The 20,623-nt window shown below is 42.9% G+C and overlaps 1 protein-coding gene across 1 annotated transcript in view; it reads right to left on the bottom strand.

Moving 5' to 3' along the window:
- dlgap1 (DLG associated protein 1) overlaps positions 1 to 19,203 on the bottom strand; it is a 338,923-nt gene extending 319,720 nt beyond the window's left edge. Inside the window, exon 1 of the mRNA XM_033019586.1 lies at positions 19,112 to 19,203. The gene's annotated coding sequence lies outside the window, so the exon portion shown is untranslated. The remainder of the gene's footprint in view (positions 1 to 19,111) is intronic.
- Positions 19,204 to 20,623: the final 1,420 nt, after the last annotated feature.

The raw sequence follows: 20,623 nt of genomic DNA, 5'->3' as shown, positions 1-20,623 counted from the left end.
GTACTTTGGTTCTGTCTTCACTATGGAACACACAAACAATCTCCCAGAAATACTAGGGGATCGAGGATCTAGTGGGAGGGAGGAACTGAAGGGAATCCACATTAGTCAGGAAATGGTGTTAGGTAAACTGTTGGGACTGAAGGCAGATAAATCCCCAGGGCCTGATGGTCTGCATCCCAGAGTACTCAAGGAGGTGGCCTTTCAAAAAGCCTTTGACAAGGTCCCACACTAGAGATTAATGAGCAAAATTAGAGCACATGGTATTGGGGTAGGGTATTGACATGGATAGAAAACTGGTTGGCAGACAGGAAGCAAAGAGTAGGAATTAATGGGTCCTTTTCAGAATAGCAGGTAATGACTAGTGGGTTACCGAAAGGCTCGGTCCTGGGACCTCAGTTATTTACATTATATATTAACAATTTAGACGAGGGAATTAAATATGACATCTCCAAGTTTGCGGATGACACAAAGCTGGGTGGCAGTGTGGGCTGCAATGAGGATGCTATGAGGCTGTAGGGTGACTTGGATAAGATGGGTGAGTGGGCAAATGCCTGGCAGATGCAGTATAATGTGTATACATTTGAGATTATCCACATTGGTGGCAAAAACAGGAAAGCAGATTATTATCTGCATGGTGTCAGATTTGGAAAAGAGAAGGTGCAAAGAGACCTGAGTGTGCTTGTACATCTGTCACTGAAAGTAAGCATGCAGGTACAGCAGGCAGTGAAGAAAGATAATGGCATGTTGGACTTCATTGCGAGAGGATTTGAGTTTAGAAGCAAAGAGTTCCTACTGCAGTTGTACAGGGCCCTGGTGAGACCGCACCTGCAGTATTGTGTCCAATTCTGGTCTCCTAATTTGAGGAAGGACATTATTGCTATTGAGGGAGTGTAGCGTAGGTTCACCAGTTCCCGGGATGGCGGACTGACATATGATGAAAGAATGGGTTGACTGCGCTTGTATTCACTGGAATTTAGATGGATGAGAGGGGGTCTTATAGAAACATATAAAATTCTTAAGGGATTGGACAGGCTAGATGCAGAAAAAATGTTCCTGATATTGGGGGAGTCCAGAACCAGGTGTCACAGTTTAAGAATAAGCGGTAGGTGATTTAGGGCTGAGATGAGGTAAAATAAATTCATCTAGAGAGTTGTGAATCTGTGGAATTATCTGCCACAGATGACAGTGAAGGCCAATTCACTGGATGTTTTCAAGAGAGAGTTAGATTTAGGTCTAAAGGAATCAAGGAATATGGGGGGAAAGCAGGAACAGGGTACTAACTTTAGATGATCAGCCTTGATCATATTGAATGGTGGTGCTGGCTCGAAGAGCCAAATGGCCTACTCCTGCACCTATTTTTCTATGTTTCTAATTCAAAGAATTGGTTACTCACTGAGTCTAGAAATTGATCCTTTTCTCTGTCTTCAACAAACTACTCCTTACCCTGGGACATTACCTCTTAGTTTTAGATTCACCAGTGAGATGGGACAGCGTTTCAGTATCTGTCCTTCATGCATATTCAGAACTTTACATGCAACAACGAGTTCATCTTTAATGAGTCAGAACTGCCTCCGTTGATATCACTTGTACCTCTGAGTCAGAAGAAAGTGCATTCAGGAACCGCTCCAAAGATTTCAACATAAATATCCAGGCTGCTACTTCTCCAGTCCAATCCTGAAGGAATATAGCACTCTTGGTAGTACCATCTTTTGGAAAAGATGTGAAACCAAGATATGAAACCAAGCTCTCTGGTGAATGTAAAAGATCCTGGGGCACTATTTCAGCGAAGAACAATGAAATTACTCCCATTGATAGAACTAATACAAGCAATATTATATTTCTGCTTATGGGAGTCTGCTGAGCACTACCTGGCTGTTTTATTTCTTAGATTGCACCAGTAACAGTATTTCGATAGCTTCTCACTGGGTGTGAGGTGTAGAGATTGTGAAAGGCGCTTGGATGAATATTCTTACGCAATGCAACATTTTTATTTGCACTGCACCAGTGAATTAAATCTAAAGCCCAACTGAATTTCTGTGCTGATCATCCACTTCACAGTATATACGAGACATATAAACGTGAAGGACATTGAGCATGTACATCAATGTCAAAAACATGTTGGCATATCCTGAAGAATTTTCATTCCTATGTGGTCCTAACTAGTACGTTATTGCCAATATTATTTGGCCTGTGCAAACATGTTTCTGACACCTAGCACCCAAGTCCATCAGATTCTAGCGCTTTCTAATCACACCTTTCTCACCCTGGGCTGAGGGTTTTTCTGACCCACTCCAATACTCAAGTGACTTTGTGGTCTCCACTCTCCACATGGAACTACGCCTTATGCCCTAACCCTCATCCTTTCAAATTTATGCAGACAACTAACACAGGTCATGTTGTATGATTCAACTTGTCTTTATTGATGCTAAATTATTCTTTTGACTTGAGTCTTTAGCGATACAGGGTGAAAACAGGTCCTTCAGCTCACCGAGTCCGCGGTCACCCTGTGCACTAACACTAACCTATACACTAGGAACCATTTTTACAAAAGCTAATAACCTACAAGCCTGTAAGTTTTTGGAGTGTGGGAGGAAACTGGAGCACCTAGAGAAACCCCACATTAAATTAAATTAAATTTCTTTATTTATATAGCACATTTTTAGTCAACTTGCATTGACCCCAAAGTGCTTCACATAATTACATTCACACACACAGGCAAAGGTGGGTGAAGTGTCTTGCCCAAGGACACAACGACAGTATGCACTCCAAGCGGGATTCGAACCAGCTACCTTCCGGTTGCCAGCCGAACACTTAGCCCATTGTGCCATCTGTCGTCCACATGGTCACAGGGAGAACGTACAAACTCCATCCAGACAGCATCGAACCTGGGTCTCTGGCACTAAAGGCAGCAACTCTACTGCTGGGCCACCGTGCTGCCACAAATTAAATAATCCAAGAAATATGCACGATCAACTAATTTTTATTCAAGATCACTACTCATCCTTGTAAACTCCAATGACTGGTGGCTCATTTGATTCCATCTCTCTTTAATGGAACAATCTAGACAGGAATCAAGTCTATGCATCTATGCATTTATTCCCTTAGGAACAGAGCCCAAAACTCTAGGATTGGTCACACTAAACACCTATAAAATAGAAATACGATTTTCTTATTCTTACGTTTCATCCCTCTTGCAATTAAAAGCAAGAACTAATTCTCCTTTTTATTCTGCAGATTTGGCACATTCATTTTCTGCTTTTCCCTTTATAAAGACACACAGGGAAACACAAACATCTATCATTTATTAACTATAGAAAAAAAAAGTTTATATTCTTCTGATCACAATGAATAACAGTTATTTCCTCAATTTATATCCCATCTGCCATCTTCTGGTCCATTGCCTTGACTTGCTACATGTTCTTTAAAAATAGATTCCAACATTTTCACAACAAATCAAGTTAGGTGAACTGATTTCAGTTTCCTTAGTTCTCTTTCTTCCTTTCAATGTACTGGCACTGTTTTAAAATATTGGGAGTTTTAGAAGGTTATAAATACTTCATCCAATCTCACTGCAATCACCTCTTCTAAAACTCCAAGATGCAAGATATCATGCCCAGCCAATCTGCTGATATAAACCCATTAATCTCTGCAGCACAATTGTGAATAAGTTCAATGCATTTATAGTTTCCCGTTATTTCTGGAATTATTATATTTTTTAACTGTAAATACAATATTGTTTAAAGCCATTGCTTTCTTCTTCATTCAAGGCCTAGATGGAGTCAACGTGGAGAAGGTGTTTCCAGTAGTGGGATAGTCCAGGACCAAAGGGCGCAGCCGCAGAATAAAAGGATGTACCTTTAGAATGGAGTTGCGGGGGAATTTATTTAGCCAGAGGGTGGTGAATCTGTGGAGTTCAGTGGCCACAGACGGCTGTGGAGGCCAAGTCATTGGGTATTTTTTAAATGGAGAATGATAGGTTCTTGATTAGTAAGGGCATCATAGGTTATGAGGAGAAGGCAGGAGAATGAGGTAGAGAGGGAAAAATCGATCAGCCAGGTTTGAATGGTGGAGCAGGCTCCACCATAATTCTGCTCCTATGTCTGATGATTTTATGATAAAGATTTCCCCTTATTCAAAGTCAAATATAGCAGCTCCCAGTCTTCCCTTTCCATGTTTTCATTTTCTCCCCATGCATTCACTTAATACCTCATCAAACATCTGTCTCACTGTCTCCATCTGAGAATACACTGAACATGCGGGGAGAAAACATGGTTCAATTACTCACAGGGTTTTTAGTTTAGTTTACTTTAGTTTAGAGATACAGCCCGAAAACAGGCCCTTCAGCCCACCGGGTTGGCGATGACCAGCGAACCCTGTACACTAGCACTGTCCTACACACTAGGGACAATTTACAATTTTGCCAAGACAATTAGCCTACAAACCTCTATGTCTTTGGAGTGTGAGAGGAAACTGGGGCTCCTGGAGAAAACCCACAGAGGTCACAGGGTTAACATACAAACTCAGTACAGACAGCACCCGCAGTCAGGATCAAACCCAGGTCTCTGGTACTGTAAGGTAACAACTCTACCGCTGCACCACCGTGCCTCCTTATTACCAGCCCTGAGGAGAAAATGTAAAGGAGGAACTGGATGAGCGATGGACTGTCAAAAAGCAGTCGGCTCACAGATTAAGAGCAGTAAGCGCTGGAAATGTAACAGATCTGCATCTCCCTCGATCAGAAATGGAGAGGTTGGGAAATTATCTGCGACAGGATGCTATTTAATTCCATTGAAGTCACCTTGTTGCCATGCATTAAAGATGTCCCATGTTGTGATAATTACCAACCTGTCTGTCCGAATGCCCTCCAATCTGGTGAGCATGCAACACAAGTGAATATAGACACAAAAAGCTGGAGTAACTCAGCGGGACAGGCAGCATCCCTGGAAAGCTTTTTGTGTCTGTCTTCGATTTAAATCAGCATCTGCAGTTCCTTCCGACACAACACAAGTGAATGCTTGACCTAGAAGTGGTCACATTACAACTGGTTGCAATTTAGTGTAAACTTCTTATGTAACCTCACATCAGCCACAATTGGTTTTTCAAATGGTCCTCATTTGAATTGAGCAGCCGTTGTAATGAAATTTGATGACAATAATTTTGACTGGATGTTTTTCTGTAACGAGTTAGTGATCTGCTTGATAAGGTAATTGCATTGACAGTGAAGAGACCTCACCCCGTTTGCCTGCTGGTGAACCTTTTTGTTTCTCTTTTTATTGCTTATGAACGTTTCGAAGCTCATTCTTAATATTTGTTGGAAGTGCTATTTTGGGGGCTACAATAACATAAAATATAAAATATTATTCAATTACACTCCCAAAGCTTGATTTTTGTATGGCTTGAATAAGGAGGAGAGACATATAGAACTATTTAGATCAAAGTCCTTTACCATTTGCAAGACACGATTCCATTATCAAGAGATAACAGGTCGACCACATTATGTATTATTAGAGCATATAATCCGACAGCTGTACAGCACACACACAGGCCTTTCTGCAAAATTGGTTCATGCTGACCATGTTGTACAACAAAGCTAGTCCATTTGCCAGTGTCTAGACCATATTGCTCCAACATTTTAGATCCATGTACCGGTCGAGGTGTCTTAAATGTCCTAAATGTACCTGCCTCAGGTAGCTCATTTCATGTATGCACTACTCCCTAGGTCGCTTAAGTCTTCCACTTTTCATCTTAAACCTCTGCTCTCTAGTTTTAGACTCTTCTGCCCTGAGGAAAGAACTGTGGCTACTCACCTTCTCCATACCCCTAACGATTGAATATGCCTCGACAAAGTCATCCCTCAGCCTCCTAAGGTCCAGGGAAAAAAGTCCGAACCTATCCAGCCTCCTTATAATTCAAACCTTCCAGATCTGGTAATATCCTTGCAGATCTGTTTTTTGACCTCTCCATTTTAATGACATCCTTCCTATAGCAGAGCGATCAGAACTGTACACAACGCACCAAATGTGGCCTTAACAATACACAGTTGTAACATGATGTCCTGAACTTCAGTACTCAGAACTATGACCAATGAAAGCAAGCATGCAAAATGCCTTCTTCACACCCTGTCTCTCTATGTTGCCACTTTTATGCCCCTGTCCCACTTAGGTGATTTTTTAGGCGACTACATGGTCATGTAGGTCATGAGTAGTCTCCTCAGTCGCCCAAAGAATCATAGCGTTTTTCTGGTCGCTGCTGGAATTTGAAATGTCCAAAACTTTTCGGCAACAGTCGGTGACAGTTGGCTTGTTGTAGGTTGTCGCCAGGATGACTGGTTGTCGCCAGTGCTGACTTCGGTGAATTCCATTGGCGACTACCTACGTCAACCTGCGACAGGTACTGGCGACTGAATTGTCTTAAGATGTCTTCAGTTGTCGCCGACAGGGTCGTACTTTGTCGTAGCTTGTCGCGGGTGGACGTAGGTTGTCGTAGGTGTTATCGTAGGTGGACGTCCTAATGGGTTGCTGGCTGTCAGTAGCTTGCCTTAACTTGACCGACTAGGTGGTAGGTGGTTGTAGACTTTGTCGTAGACAGTGTCGTAGGGGGGGTCCAGTCGCCGTTTTTTTGGCGACCCGCTACAACTATGACAGTCGCCGGCAGTCTCCAAAAAAATCACCTAAGTGGGACAGGCCCATTAGGGAACTATGTACCTGTGGCCCTAGGTCTTCAGCCCATTGGCTCGGTGGATTAAAACCCTGTTGTAATCTTTGATAACCTTCTTCAATGTCCACTATATAACACCATAAGACATAGGAGCAGAATCTGACCAATCGGCCCTTTGATCATGGTTGATCTATTTCTCTGTCTCAACCCCATTCTCCTGCTTTCTCCCTTAACCTTAATATCATAGTCATACAGGGTGGAAACAGGCCATTTGGCCCAACTTACCCACGCTGACCAAGATGCCCCATCTACACTGGTCCCACCCACCTGCTTTTGGCCCATATCCCTCTAAACCTATCCTATCCATGTACCTGTCTAAATATTTTTTTAACGTTGTGATAGTACTTGCCTCAACTACCTCGGGCAGCAGCTCATTCCATATGTGTAAAATAGTGGCCCTGTTCCTATTAAATATTTTTCCCCTCACGATAAACCTGTATCCTTTGGTTCTTGATTCCTCTATTCTGGGTAAAAGATTCTGTGCATTTACCCTATCCATTCTACCCCACACATTTACACTATCCTATGCGCACTTGGGACAATTTACATTTATACCAAGCCAATTACCTACAAATCTGTACGTCTTTGGAGTGTGGGAGGAAACCGGAGATCTCGGAGAAAATCCACGCTGTCACATGGAGAACGTACAAACTCCGTACAGACAGCACCCATAGTCGGGATCGAACGTGGTTCTCTGGCGCTGTAAGGCAGCAACTCTAACCGCTGTGCCACCGTGCCGTCTACCTTAATTCCCCAGTGTGTTTGATGGCAGATTTAAAGATTGCTAGACCAAGTGCAGACCCGTTGGGTCTGTTTCCCCAACGACGTTTGCGGGCGGGGGGGGGGGGGGTGAGAAGAGGGGAGGGAGGGGAGAGGGGGAGGAGGAAACGGGACAGATTTGGGAGGGAAAGGAGAGCGGGGTAGGGGCTGAGAGAGGGGGATGGGGAGAGAGATGTGGGGGAGGGGGGGATGGGGAGGGAGGGGAGGAGGGAGGGAGGGGGAGAGGGGTGGGGGAGAGAGGGGAAAGAGTGGGGAGGGAGAGTGGAGGGGGAAGGGGGGAGAGGTGGAAGAGTGGGGAGGGAGGAGGAGAGGGGTAGGGGGAGTGATGGAAGAGGGACAGAGGGATAGGAGGAAGGGGCGGGTGGAGAGAGGGAAGGGGGTGGGGTAGAGAGGGAAGGGGGGTGGGGGAGAGAGGGATGGGTGGGAGAGGGAGAGGGGTGAGGAGAGGGAAACATAGAAACATAGAAATTAAGTGCAGGAGTCGGCCATTCGGCCCCTCGAGCCTGCACCACCATTCAATATGATCATGGCTGATCATCCAACTCAGTATCCTGTACCTGCCTTCTCTCCACACCCCCTGATCCCTTTAGCCACAAGGGCCACATCTAACTCCCTCTTAAATATAGCCAATGAACTGGCCTCAACTACCTTCTGTGCCAGTGAATTCCAGAGATTCACCACTCTCTGTGTGAAAAATGTGAAAAACTCCCTCTATGGCAAGAATGTCTTTGAGCATTGGGCATTGTGACATCACACAATGGAACGTTCACCATGGGCTTGGGCTCCTGCAAAGGCATATGTAAATGGATCCATTCCGATTGGACATCTGTGAGCATCGGCCATTGTGACATCACACGATGGAACGTTCACCAGGGGCTGGGGCTGGGGCTTCTTCTATGGGTGAGAAGCCAGTTTTTTTTTATTTTGGGGGGGGGGGGGGGGGGAGAAGGATTTGATTAAAAATATGTACATAAACACGACGAAATGTAATCAGGAGTGAATACTTAGAAAGAAAAGTGTAATCTCTACCGAAATGGAAAAGATCTCGGCGATTTTGCGTCTGGTTTCGGCGTAGCAAGGAATCAAAGGAAGAAATGCAGCCGGCAGCCGGACGAACGGACGGATTTAGTTGATTATAAAAAAAATATACGGAATAGCTAAGCGTTCTGCCAACTCAAGGGCACCTTCCCAAGTGTGATGAATAACTGAAAGTTTACAAGGAGACGGGATATAAATAAACATTATCAACTGATGGCAATATAAGAGCTTCCATACCTTAGCTTTTGACCTGCAGAGATCGTTGAAGAATGTAGCCTTCCTTAGCATGCAGATACTATAGACAATACACAATAGACAATAGACAATAAATGCAGTAGGCCATTCAGCCCTTTGAGCCAGAACCGCCATTCACTGTGATCATGGCAGATCATCCAAAATCGGTACCCCATTCCTGCCTTCTCCCCATATCCCCTGACTCCACTATCTTTAAGAGCTCTATCTAACTCTCTCTTGAAAGCATTCAGAGAAATGGCCTCCACTGCCTTCTGAGGCAGAGAATTCCACAAATTCACAACCCTCTGTGTGAAAAGGTTTTTCCTCATCTCCGTTCTAAATGGCTTACCCCTTATTCTGATGTTTCTTTGCCAGTGACAAGATTGGTTTAGTCTGGGATTTCTAAGGGCAATTTTAATAATTAATGTCAAGCTGAATTTTATCACCAACAATATGTGCTTTGCTTTTTCTTGACAATCTCTTTTGCATACTCTGAAAAATAATATAACTTAACTATCCATTGCCCCTTATTCTTAAACTGTGGCCCCCAGTTCTCGACTGCCCCAACATTGGGAACATGTTTTCTGCCTCTAGCATGTCCAAATCCTTAATAATCTTCTATGTTCCAATAAGATAACCTCTCATCCTTCTAAATTCCGGAGTATACAAGCCCAGCTGCTCCATTCTATCTACATATGACAGTCCCATCATCCCGGGAATTAACCTTGTGAACGTGTCCGTTTGCTGCCAGGAGGAAAGGCGGGAATTTTAACTCCCTTCATCCACCAGAAACAACAGTAAAACCGAAGTTAGACACAAAAAGCTGGAGTAGGGTCAGACAGCATCTCTGGAGAAAAGGAATATGTGACAGAGACCAGAGGCAGCACCGGAGACCCGGGTTCAACCCCAACTCTGGGTGCTATCTGTATGGGGTATGTACGCTCTCCCCGTGACCGTATGTTTTTTCTCTGAAATCTTCAGTTTCCTCCCACACTCCAAGGACTTACAGGTTTGTAGGTTAATTGGCTTGGGTTTGAATACTTGGTATAAGTGTAAATTACCCCTAGTGCGTGTAGGCTTGTGTTAATGTGTTGGGATCGCTGGTCGGCGTGGACTCAATGGGTTGAAGGGCCTGTTTCCGTGCTGTATCTCTAAACTAAACTAAATTAAGCATTTCGGGTGAAGACCCTTCTTCAGACTGTGAAGAAGAATCATATGTAGTGCACAGCTGGAGTATAGACAGATACACCATTCATTTATTGAATTTGTGTTTGTTGAATTATCTATGCACATTACACTGCTGCAGATAGGAATTACATTGTTTTCTTGTTGGTACATATAACAATCTGGACTCTTGAATATATTTTGTGTTTTATGCACCGTGGTGTATGTGGCTCATTTACAATTTAATTTTGTTGATATAACAGTAAAATGGTAAGCATGACTACAGTTTCGTACGAGATGCTTAAAAAATGCTTAAAAAAACCCCAAAAACTTTCTCTGACAGGCAGTTATAGAAATGCAATGCAGTTCATGCAAATGCGTGATAGAAATGAAGATAAATTAATAGTTAATACTAGTTTAGTTTAGTTTAGTTTCATTTAGTTTAGGTTAGGGATACAGCACAGAAACAGGCCTTTCGGCCCACCGAGTCCATGCCGAGCAGTGAGCCTCATACACGAGCACTATCTTAGGCACCATTGACAATTTTACAATTTTTACCGAAGCCAATTAACCTACAAACCTGTACGTCTTTGGAATGTGGGAGGAAAGTGGAGCTCCTGAAGAAACCCACATGGTTATGGGAAGAACGTACAAACTCTTTACAGACAGCACCCGTAGTCAGAATCGAAACAGGGTCTCTGGTGTTGTAAGGCAGCAACTCTACAGCCACGGCACCATGCAACTCTTATAATAATTACCTTTTGGTCCCCAGTCACTTCCAGAGATATCAGGAGTTGGCTTTTCTATCCAATTATGATGCATTTGCTGCCATTTAGGCATTCCACTGGGCCAATTACAGCATTCACAATATTAGCCTGGCCGCAAATATTTACTTCAAGATACAGTATGAACAACCTTGAGATTGGGTTTTAATGTGGTCAGTAAATGTCTTTGTTTTAGAAACTTAATATATCCTTCCAACAACCATAACAACTTGCACTTGACAACAAACCATGAAAAAAGGTATTAGGGCAGGGTGATACATTTGAAGTACTGTCAATAGTCAAGTGTGTTATATTGTCCCAGATGGAGCAATGAAATTCTTACTTGCAGCAGCACAACAGAATATATAAACATAATACCCTGTAAACAATATATTTGATGATAAAAAATTCTCATGTGTGTGTATACAGTATATGCATATACGCACATATATATACATGAGAACACACACACATATACTGTATGTATGTACACATGTAGGTATATGTAAACAATAATAGTGGAAAAAGACAATACCAATGCCCCCAAATCTATGTGGTGCTGATTTTAAAGGAGTAAGGTAGCAATTTAATGATTATGAAAACCCTACCTTGCCAGCAGAAGGCAGAATGGGCAATGGATAGTTAAGTTATATTATTTTTCAGAGTATGCAAAAGAGATCGTCAAGAAAAAGCAAAGCACATATTGTTGGTGATAAAATTCAGCTTGACATTAATTATTAAAATTGCCCTTAGAAATCCCAGACTAAACCAATCTGGTCACTGGCAAAGAAACATCAGCCGGGAACCGGGAAGGTGATGAAAATGGGAGAAGGGGGACTCGGAAAGAGGACAGTTATGGGATAATGTGTTAGGATAGGATGGAGAGCAAGAGAAAGGGTGGAGGAACAATGGTTATCTCCCCACACCAGGAGTGGCCTAATTCATGCATTGACAACATTTCATGATTTGTCCTGAATTATATCATCAAGAAAAATACTCAAAGTATTAAATCTAATCAAAGCATAGTTCAAAAACCAAATGAAGCTCTTCAGAAAGAATAATAAATTTAAAACATACCTTGTTGCCTTTAGATGAGTCAATCAATTATCATAACAAATTATTTATTGTCATTCTGCATTATTATATTGGATTTACGACCAATATAATAATACTATTGTTATGTGGAACAATGGTAGATATTTTACTGATCTGTTGTAGCAGGTCAAACAAGGTGGTTAATCCATATGCATACTTATGCATTTACCATGGCCTTACAGGAAAACATTAATTTAATGTAAAGGCACAAGAGACTGCAGATGTTGGAATCTTGAACAAAAAGCAAACAAAAGAAGGACAGGGTGGCATAGTGGTGCAGCGGTGGAGTTGCTGCCTTACAGCACCAGAGACCCAGGTTCAATCCTGACTATGGGCGTTGGCTGTATGGAGTTTGTACGTTCTCCCTGTGACTGAGTGGGTTTTCTCTGGGTGCTCCGGTTTCCTCCCACATTTCAAAGACGTACAGGTTAATTGGCTTTGGTAAAATTGTAAATTGCCCCTGGCATGTAGGATAGTGCAAATTTGCAGGGTGGTCGCTGGTCGGCGCAGACTGGGTGGGTCGAAGGGCCTGCTTCCATGCTGCATCTCTAAAGACTAAAGTCTAAAGGAATTCAGCAGGTCATGCAGCATCTGTGGAAGGAAATGGAGAGGTGGCATTTTGGGTGTGGACGATTCTTCAGATAGTTGGTAGAGGGGAAGGCTATATGGAGAAATAGGTAAGGGGTAGGGCTGGGGCAAGAAATGACAAGTTATAACTTGATCCAGCTATGGAGGGTTTGTGGCAGGTGTCAGATGGGGGCAAGATTGGTTGAGATGGTAGCCAAGGCTGGAGGTGACACAAGGTCGAAATGGTGGAATTGGATAAGAAAGGGAAGGCAGAGAGTGAAATGCAGACCATATGGAGAGATGGTATGTAGATCGCAAGATGTAACTGGTGGTGGGATCACATTGAAGTATGGTGAAAGATCATTGTTTTCGCAATTCAAAGGAATCCCATGACAAGTCACATATTCCCCTTGGCACCCATTCTGCAGAGCCCTTGTGGCTCATTGGTTTGCTCATTCCTCCACACTTACCTCTTTCCCTCTCCTGGATCAGGAGTGCGATACCTGTTGCTCTACCTCCTAACTCACCTCCATTCTGAGACAGAGCCAAATTGGAAGAACAGCACATTATATTCTGCTTGGAAATCCAAAAACCCAACGTCTTGGACATAGAATTCTCCAAATTCTGATGAACCTGCCCCCTCCATCTCCCCCTCTGATCTGCCCAGTTCCCCTCCCCCTCTCCCTCTCATCTGCTCAGTTCCTCTCCGGCTCCCAGCCATACACACACCTTTGTATTCACTCCTCCTTCTCTTCTACCCACCATCAATTCCTCTGGTTTTGCATTTCACTCCCCACCTTCCTTAACAAATTCCACCATTTGCACCCGTTTGTTGTCCTCACCTATCTCCTCCCGCCTTGGTTGCCATCTCCACCCATCTCTCTCCCAACCAACTCATCTGCTAAACTAACCCATCCTTATCTCCATCCACCTATCACTTCCAAACCTTTCCCCTCGCCTTTTTCTACCAACTTTCGCCCCTCTACACCATCGGTCTGAAGAAGGATCTCGACGCAAAATGGCATCCGAACATTTGCATTCACAGATGTTGCCATCTCAAGCAGTTTATTCATTAAATTTAACCTTGGTAACATGTTAAAATGTAGATAAATACAACGGAGTCTCTAACACAACAGGATTTCGCAAACAATATATACGTTGATATAATGTCACAATGGCCCTCAATGGGAGAGGACATACTGGTGGGTTCATCCACGGAAGCCATACATAAGAAAGATGTAATCACTCTGATGGGATTTATACGTTAGGCCGCACAATAACCATTGGGAGATTGGGGAGCAAATATGTAGACAGGTTATAGAAAGATATAGAAGCAACAGGATTCTTACAGTGCCTTACTTCTATTTCCACCAAATTGACTGGAAGTTTCCAGGTGCAAGAACTTTAGATGGGGCATCATTTGTTAGGTTTATTCAAGAGGGTTCCTTGAAACAGTATATTGGTAGTCCAACTCTAAGATGGGCCAACCTAGACCTTGTATTGGGAAATGGGTTTGGCCAGGTGATTGTCATTTCAGTTGGAGGATGTGGGTCCTGGAGATGTATTTACCTTCATACACTTTAAGATGCCCAACACATTTTTTACTTTAATATAGACTCTCCTAGGACATCTCAGTTCCCTAACTACCTCATGACTCAATTTTTACCCTCCCAACTTCTTTTTTAATAATACTCTGCATCCCCTACACTCCTCCAGGGTTTAACTTGATCCTAGCTACCTGTACCTGTCCCATGACTCCTTCTTTCTCCTGCCAGCCTGGCCCATCACTCTAACAGGAACATGCAGAGTCCCTTGAGCTCTCACTATCTCACTTTTAAATCAACCTTCTTATCAGCTGATATTTTTCAAATTCATTGTAAGACCTTCTGAGGTTTCGACGGCTCTTTAAGAAATCTATCCATAGAAATGTTTGTAATGTCATTGAATACCAGCATGGAAACAGGCTCTTCGGCCCATCAAGTCCGTGCCGACCGACAATCACCTATACTAGTACCGCACATACTGTATTAGTTCTGCACATAAGGGACAATCTACAGAAGCCAATTTACAGAAGCCTCCATGGAGCCCGGAATCGTGGCCCCATCCGATGAGCAGGACTCCCAGCAGCAACAGAGCTCGAGCTGCCGACTGTGAGGGAATCCCCGATCGCAACGGAGCAGAATCCCCATAGTCAGGTTCGAATCTGGGTCCCCGGCGCTGTAAAGCCCCTGTCCCACTTAGGAGACCCAAACAGCAACTTCTGGTGAACTTGCCCACCACCCAAAAAAAAATCACGTTCGAAGTGACCTGCAACCACCTACCACCTCCCACGCATATGTTGAAAACCTTCCTCGACTATGAAGAATACTGGCTTCGACTAGACCTGCAACTAAAAAATTATCGATTTTTAAAACGGCAACCTATTTTTAGTCGAGGCCGGTTTTAATCATGATGAAAAAATAGCAGCAACCTAGATGAAGCCTCGACCACACGGAAACCACTCTCCCATTAGGGAGAGTGACCAAAACCTCCGGTGACCTCATGGAAACCTTGGGTGGTGGGCAAGGTCACCAGAGGTTGCTGTTTAGGTCTCCTAAGTGGGACAGGGGCTTAAGGCAGCAGCTCTACCATGATTAGTGTTTTCGAAGAATTTTTGTAATCAGCAGAGCTAGGATTCATCGGCTCATCACAAGAATTGATTCAGATGCTTTGTTTGCTGTACCCAACCTCAGTGAACATTTTGGAGCTTCCATCATAGTTATCAACTCAAGAATCTGCCACTGGTCCCTGGAAGGAAGATTGACAGATATCCCATTTACTAACATCCACTGCAGAAAAGTATGTGAATTAAAAACTCCTACAGTAACTTGAGAGCACAATTCATGCTGACTCTGCAAATGCTCTGCAGTGTAGGATGGGAGCCATTTCAGATCAGATTTAATACTCAGGCTCTGTCTGAGCTCTTGAGTGAATGTAAAACACCTGGTGACACCATTTGAAGAAGAGCAGGTAAGTTTTCAGACTTGTGAGACTGTTTCCCTCGCATAAAACCATGCTAACTATCCCGAATCAGTCGCTGCCTGTCTAAATGCTAGTCCTTTCCCTATCTCTGCAATGACCTCCAAACAAGCCTCTCGATCACCCCACAAATTCAGAGGATGGACTTGATCAGGCCCTGAGGATTTATAACCATCAATATCTCTTGTAGACATAAAATGCTGGAGTAACTCAGTGGGTGAGGCAGCATCTCTGGAGAGAAGGAATGGGCCATTCATTCTCTCCAGAGATGCTGCCTGTCCCGCTGAGTTACTCCAGCATTTTGTGTGTACCTTCAAATTAAACCAGCTTCTGCAGTTCATTCCGACATATCAGTACCTCTTCTTTGGTCATTCGTGTATGATTTAAGATGTCTTAATTCCTTTGTTCCTTAGTTTTCATGATCTTCTCCTCAGTAAAAACGAATGAGAAATATTCATTTAATATCTCCCCATCTCTTGTGGCTCTACACAAGGACGGGTGGAGTGATCTTTAAGGAGGCCTATTCTTTCTCTGGACATTCTCTGTACTCTTGATATACCTGTAGGATCTCAGGTTTTTTCCTTTACCTTGCCTGCCAAATCCACTGAATGTCCTCTTTTTGTCCTACTGATTGCCTTCTTAAGTGTACTCCTACTTTGAATGGCACGGTGGCACAGCGGTAGAGTGCTGCCTTACAGTACCAAGACCCGAGTTCGATCCTCACTGTCTGTACAGAATGTATATGTTCTCCCTGTGACCGTGTGGGGTTCTTCCGGGTGCATTAGGGTTAAGATTTCCTCCCACATTCAAAAGACGTACAGGTAAACTGGCTTCGGTAAACTGTAAATTGTCCCAAGTGAGCAGGATAGTGCTAGTGTATGAGGATCACTGGTCGACACAGACTCTGTGGGCCAAAAGGCCTGTTTCCCAGCAGTATCTCCAAAGTCAAGGAAAAAGGCTGGGTCTCTATTCCTTGGAGTGCAGGAAGATGAGGGATGATCTTATTGAGGTGTATAAAATCATGAGAGGAATAAATCGGGTAGATGCACAGAATCTCTTGCCCAGAGTAGGGGAATCGAGAACCAGAGGACACAGGTTCAAGGTGAAAGGGAAAAGATTTAATAGGAATCTGAGGGGTAACTTTTTCACACAAAGCATGGTGTGTGTATGGAACAAGCTGCCGGCTTGTTGAGGCTGGGACTATCTCAATTTTTAAGAAACAGTTAGACAGTTACATGATAGGACAAGTTTGGAGAGATTTGGACCAAGCGCAGGCAGGTGGGACTAGTGTAGCTGGGACATGTTGGCCGGTGTGGGCAGGTTGGGCTGAAGGGCCTGCTTTTACACTGTTTCACTCTATGACTATGACTATATGACTCTAAAGTTTACTATTCTTATACTCATGGAGGGATTTGATTAATGCTGACTGCCTATGACATATGCCTCCTTTTTTTTCCTGACCAGAGCCTCAACATTTCACATCAACTAGGGCTTCCTGAACTTGCCAGACCCTTCATCCTCACAGGAACATGAGTCCGTGCATTCTTGCTATCTCACTTTTGAGAGCCTCCCACTTGCCAGCCATCCCGTTACCTGCAAACAGACTCTCCCTATTGATCTCAGCAAGGTCCAGCCTAATGTCTGCAAAATCGGCCTTGCCCCAATTTCAGACCTTAACTTGAGGGCCAGTCCTATCCTTGTCCATAACTGATAGAGTTATGGTCATTGGTCCCAACCTGCACTCCTGTTGACTCTTCTGTCACTTGCATTACATTGTTCCCTGAAAGGTGGTCCAGTGTTGCATCTCTCTAGTAGGGCCTTCTATACATTGATGAAGGAAGCTTTGTTGAATTAATTTTACCAATTCCATCCTTTCCATGTACTTTACACTATAGACAACCCAGTGAATATTAGGGAAGGTGAAATCTCCCATTATTACCACCCTATTATTTTACTTCATTGGATGTAAAGCATTTTGACACATCTTGATAAAGTGAACAACCCTTATTTTCCCCTCTTTGAGTTTCTCTCATAATTATAGTGGTAGACTGGAAAGGGAACTCTGAAAGGTTTTTCCACTCGTTTTGATATTGGTTTATTATTGTCATGTGTACCAAGATATAGTGTAAAGCTTTCAAAAGGGAACTGTAGATGCTGGAATATCGAAGGTACACAAAATTGCTGGGGAAACTCAGCGGGTGCAGCAGCATCTATGGAGCGAAGGAAATAGGTGACGTTTCGGGCCGAAACCCTTCTTCAGACTGATGGGGGGGTGGGAGAAAGAAGTAAAAGGGGAGGAGGGGGAGGAGCCCGAGGGCGGGCGGATGGGAGGGTGGGAGGAGACAGCTAGAGGGTTAAGGAAGGGGAGGAGACAGCAAGGGCTAGCAAAATTGGGAGAATTCAATGTTAATGCCATATGGACGCAAGGTCCCCAGACGGAATATGAGGTGCTGTTCCTCCAATTTCCGCTGTTGCTCACTCTGGCAATGGAGGAGACCCAGGACAGAGAGGTCGGATTGGGAATGGGAGGGGGAGTTGAAGTGTAAAGCTTTGTTGTGTTCTATTCAATTAACTCAGATAATACTGTATATGCGTACAGCCAATCACCCCACCTCCGTTAAAAGAATTTATAAAGAAGAACATAAATAGGTCGACAAGAGCAGCATCCAGGGGTGATTGTGTTGTCCCGTTTAAGAAAAGTGTATTTGGCCAGACAGTATTTTCCTATAGAGCGTCGCATACCTGGAACACGATCCCCTGCTTCATACGGGATCTGCCAACCATCACCACATTTACAAAACAACTCAAAAAATGGTTACTGGAAAATCAAACCTGTATTCATAATCAACCGTAATATAATCATCTGGCAGTCTTTTATTGTTACTTTTTAACTTTATTGTCTGTTTTGTTATGTTTTTTGTTTGTCTTTTGTTTTGTTTTGATTCTTTTCTTATGGATTGAATGTGTTGTGATGTGTTAACCTGGTTTACCAGAGGGACTACAGATGGAAATTATCCTATAGCTATAATCTTGCGTATTGCATGCAAATGTTTATAAATATGCACTGTCCTTAATAAAAACATCTAAATAAGAAAAAAAAAAAAAAAAAAAAAAAATGTACAATCAAGTCATAGATAAGTTACAGGTAGAGCGAAGAAAAATATATGAGAGTACAGAATATAGTTTTCAACATTGAAATGTTGCAGTTCAGAGAAAAGGTTGGAAGATTGGGATTACACCCTGGCCTATGAGAAGATCGTTCAGAAGTCGAATAACAGAGAGGAAGATGCTGCTCCTGAGTCTGGTGGTATGAGCTTTCCACTTTTTGTACCTTCTGTCTGCTTTTCACTGTACCTCGGTACACTTGACAATAAACTAAACTAAACTGAATCGGAGGGAAATAAAAATTGAAGACAAATAAATAAACGAAGCCATTCTCAGCAGGTTCATTGTGATTATTTAATGGAAGCTGTTGAAATAGTGGGAATAACTAATCTGCCTGGTCTCCTGGCTGGGCAATGGTGTATTGCTCAAGGGAGAAAAGCAACATTAAAAATTAAAAATGAATTAAATCATACAAGAATTTTGTTTAATAACGACGGTCTCCTTCAATCAGTGTACAATTTCTTTTAATAGAATAACGTTGTCCTCAGGCTGCAAAATATTCCAATAAATATACGTTTCACAAGAGAAAGACAGAAAAAAAGAGGAATTAATTGGAAAAGGTTGCCTACCTCATTTATTTTTCCTTATCAGCTCCTCGCAGACAAGGCTTGAGCAACTAGATGTTCTTTGTGAAAGCAGGCGAGGCATGTGCAATAATGCTGTATTAAAATATAACGGGAAGATATTAGGTCAGATTACCATTGAATTACCATTGATTTTCAGCTCCAGTGTTATTAACATAAATGCCAAGCATTACCTGAAATTCATTACAGTAACATTCACAAATGAGTTTGTGCATTAACATCTGATCTTTTTTGTTCTAAAGTCATATTCCCCGTCATGATTTTTATTATGGTTGCCATAAAATATCTACTGATCTGTTCCCTTCTTATGATCCATCATCACTATTGATGATTGCCAGTAATTAAAATGTACAAAAGTTAAGCAGAACAATGTTCGGCAGTGCAAAAAATAAAAGACCATACATGAAATTGAAAAGAAGGAAGTTGAGTAATTACACAAAGAGTACTGGATAAATGGAATTATATTAGAGTAGACAGATAGGGTTACAGTTTAGCAAAGCGAACGACTTCGGTTCTATTGTGATGGTAAATTTTGGAAAAAAAATGAAACAGGAACCCAATCTGACTCAAACCCTACTTATGGCCTTAACCTAGGCAGATAGACAGATTAATGGTTTATTTAGTCCATAGATCCATAGAGGCGACTTGGTTATTGAAACGTCTGATGAGGTTGCATTCCTCTGTTCTAACTGCCTGTTGCCACTTGCGATGAAATTTGCGGTCACTGTTCGGTGAAATTTTGCCACTTTGTCGGCGCCGAAACATGGCGACTCTTGTGTACTGCCTGGGTGAGGTCTGCTGTATGATTTTACTGGGTTGTATGCAAAGCAAAGCATTTCACTGTATCTGGGTACATGTGACATGAAAGTGTCATTCAATCATTGAGTCATTGAATCACTTAATCATTGACATAATATCTAACACAAGTAGCAAACGCTGGCGATACTTGGAATTTAGTTTAGTTTGGAGATACAGCATGGAAACAGGTTTGTCAGCCCGCCGAGTCCGCACCGACCAGCGATCCCTGCACATTAACACTACCCTAACACTAGGGACAATTTACATTTATACCACGCCAATTAACCTACAAACCTGTACGTCTTTGGAATGTGGGAGGAAACCGAAGATCTCGGAGAAAACCATCACAGGTCATGTGGGGAACGTACAAACTCTGTACAGACAAGCACCGGTAGTCGGGATCGAACCCAGGTCTCTGGCGCTGCAAGTGCTGTAAGGCAGCAACTCTACCGTTGCGCCACTGTGCCTTCAGAAACGGCCAGAGTTCTATGCCATCTTTATATCACTGTTTGTGTTAGTTCTTGTTGGTGTTCCATCCTGAGAGGCTCTGATGAAAGGCGAGCCGCCTGAATTCTTAACTCTAGTTTTTCTCTCTACTGATGCACTGTGACTCACCATGAAACTCCAGCATATTCCCTTTTTACCTCAGATTTCAAACGTCCATGCTTTTGTTTGCTTTTTAGACTTCTATTTTTAACC

The sequence above is a fragment of the Amblyraja radiata genome, chromosome 4 (genome assembly GCF_010909765.2).
Source record: "Amblyraja radiata isolate CabotCenter1 chromosome 4, sAmbRad1.1.pri, whole genome shotgun sequence".
In the NCBI taxonomy this organism is placed as follows: Eukaryota; Metazoa; Chordata; class Chondrichthyes; order Rajiformes; family Rajidae; genus Amblyraja; species Amblyraja radiata.
This window is presented reverse-complemented; position numbering and strand designations above follow the sequence as displayed.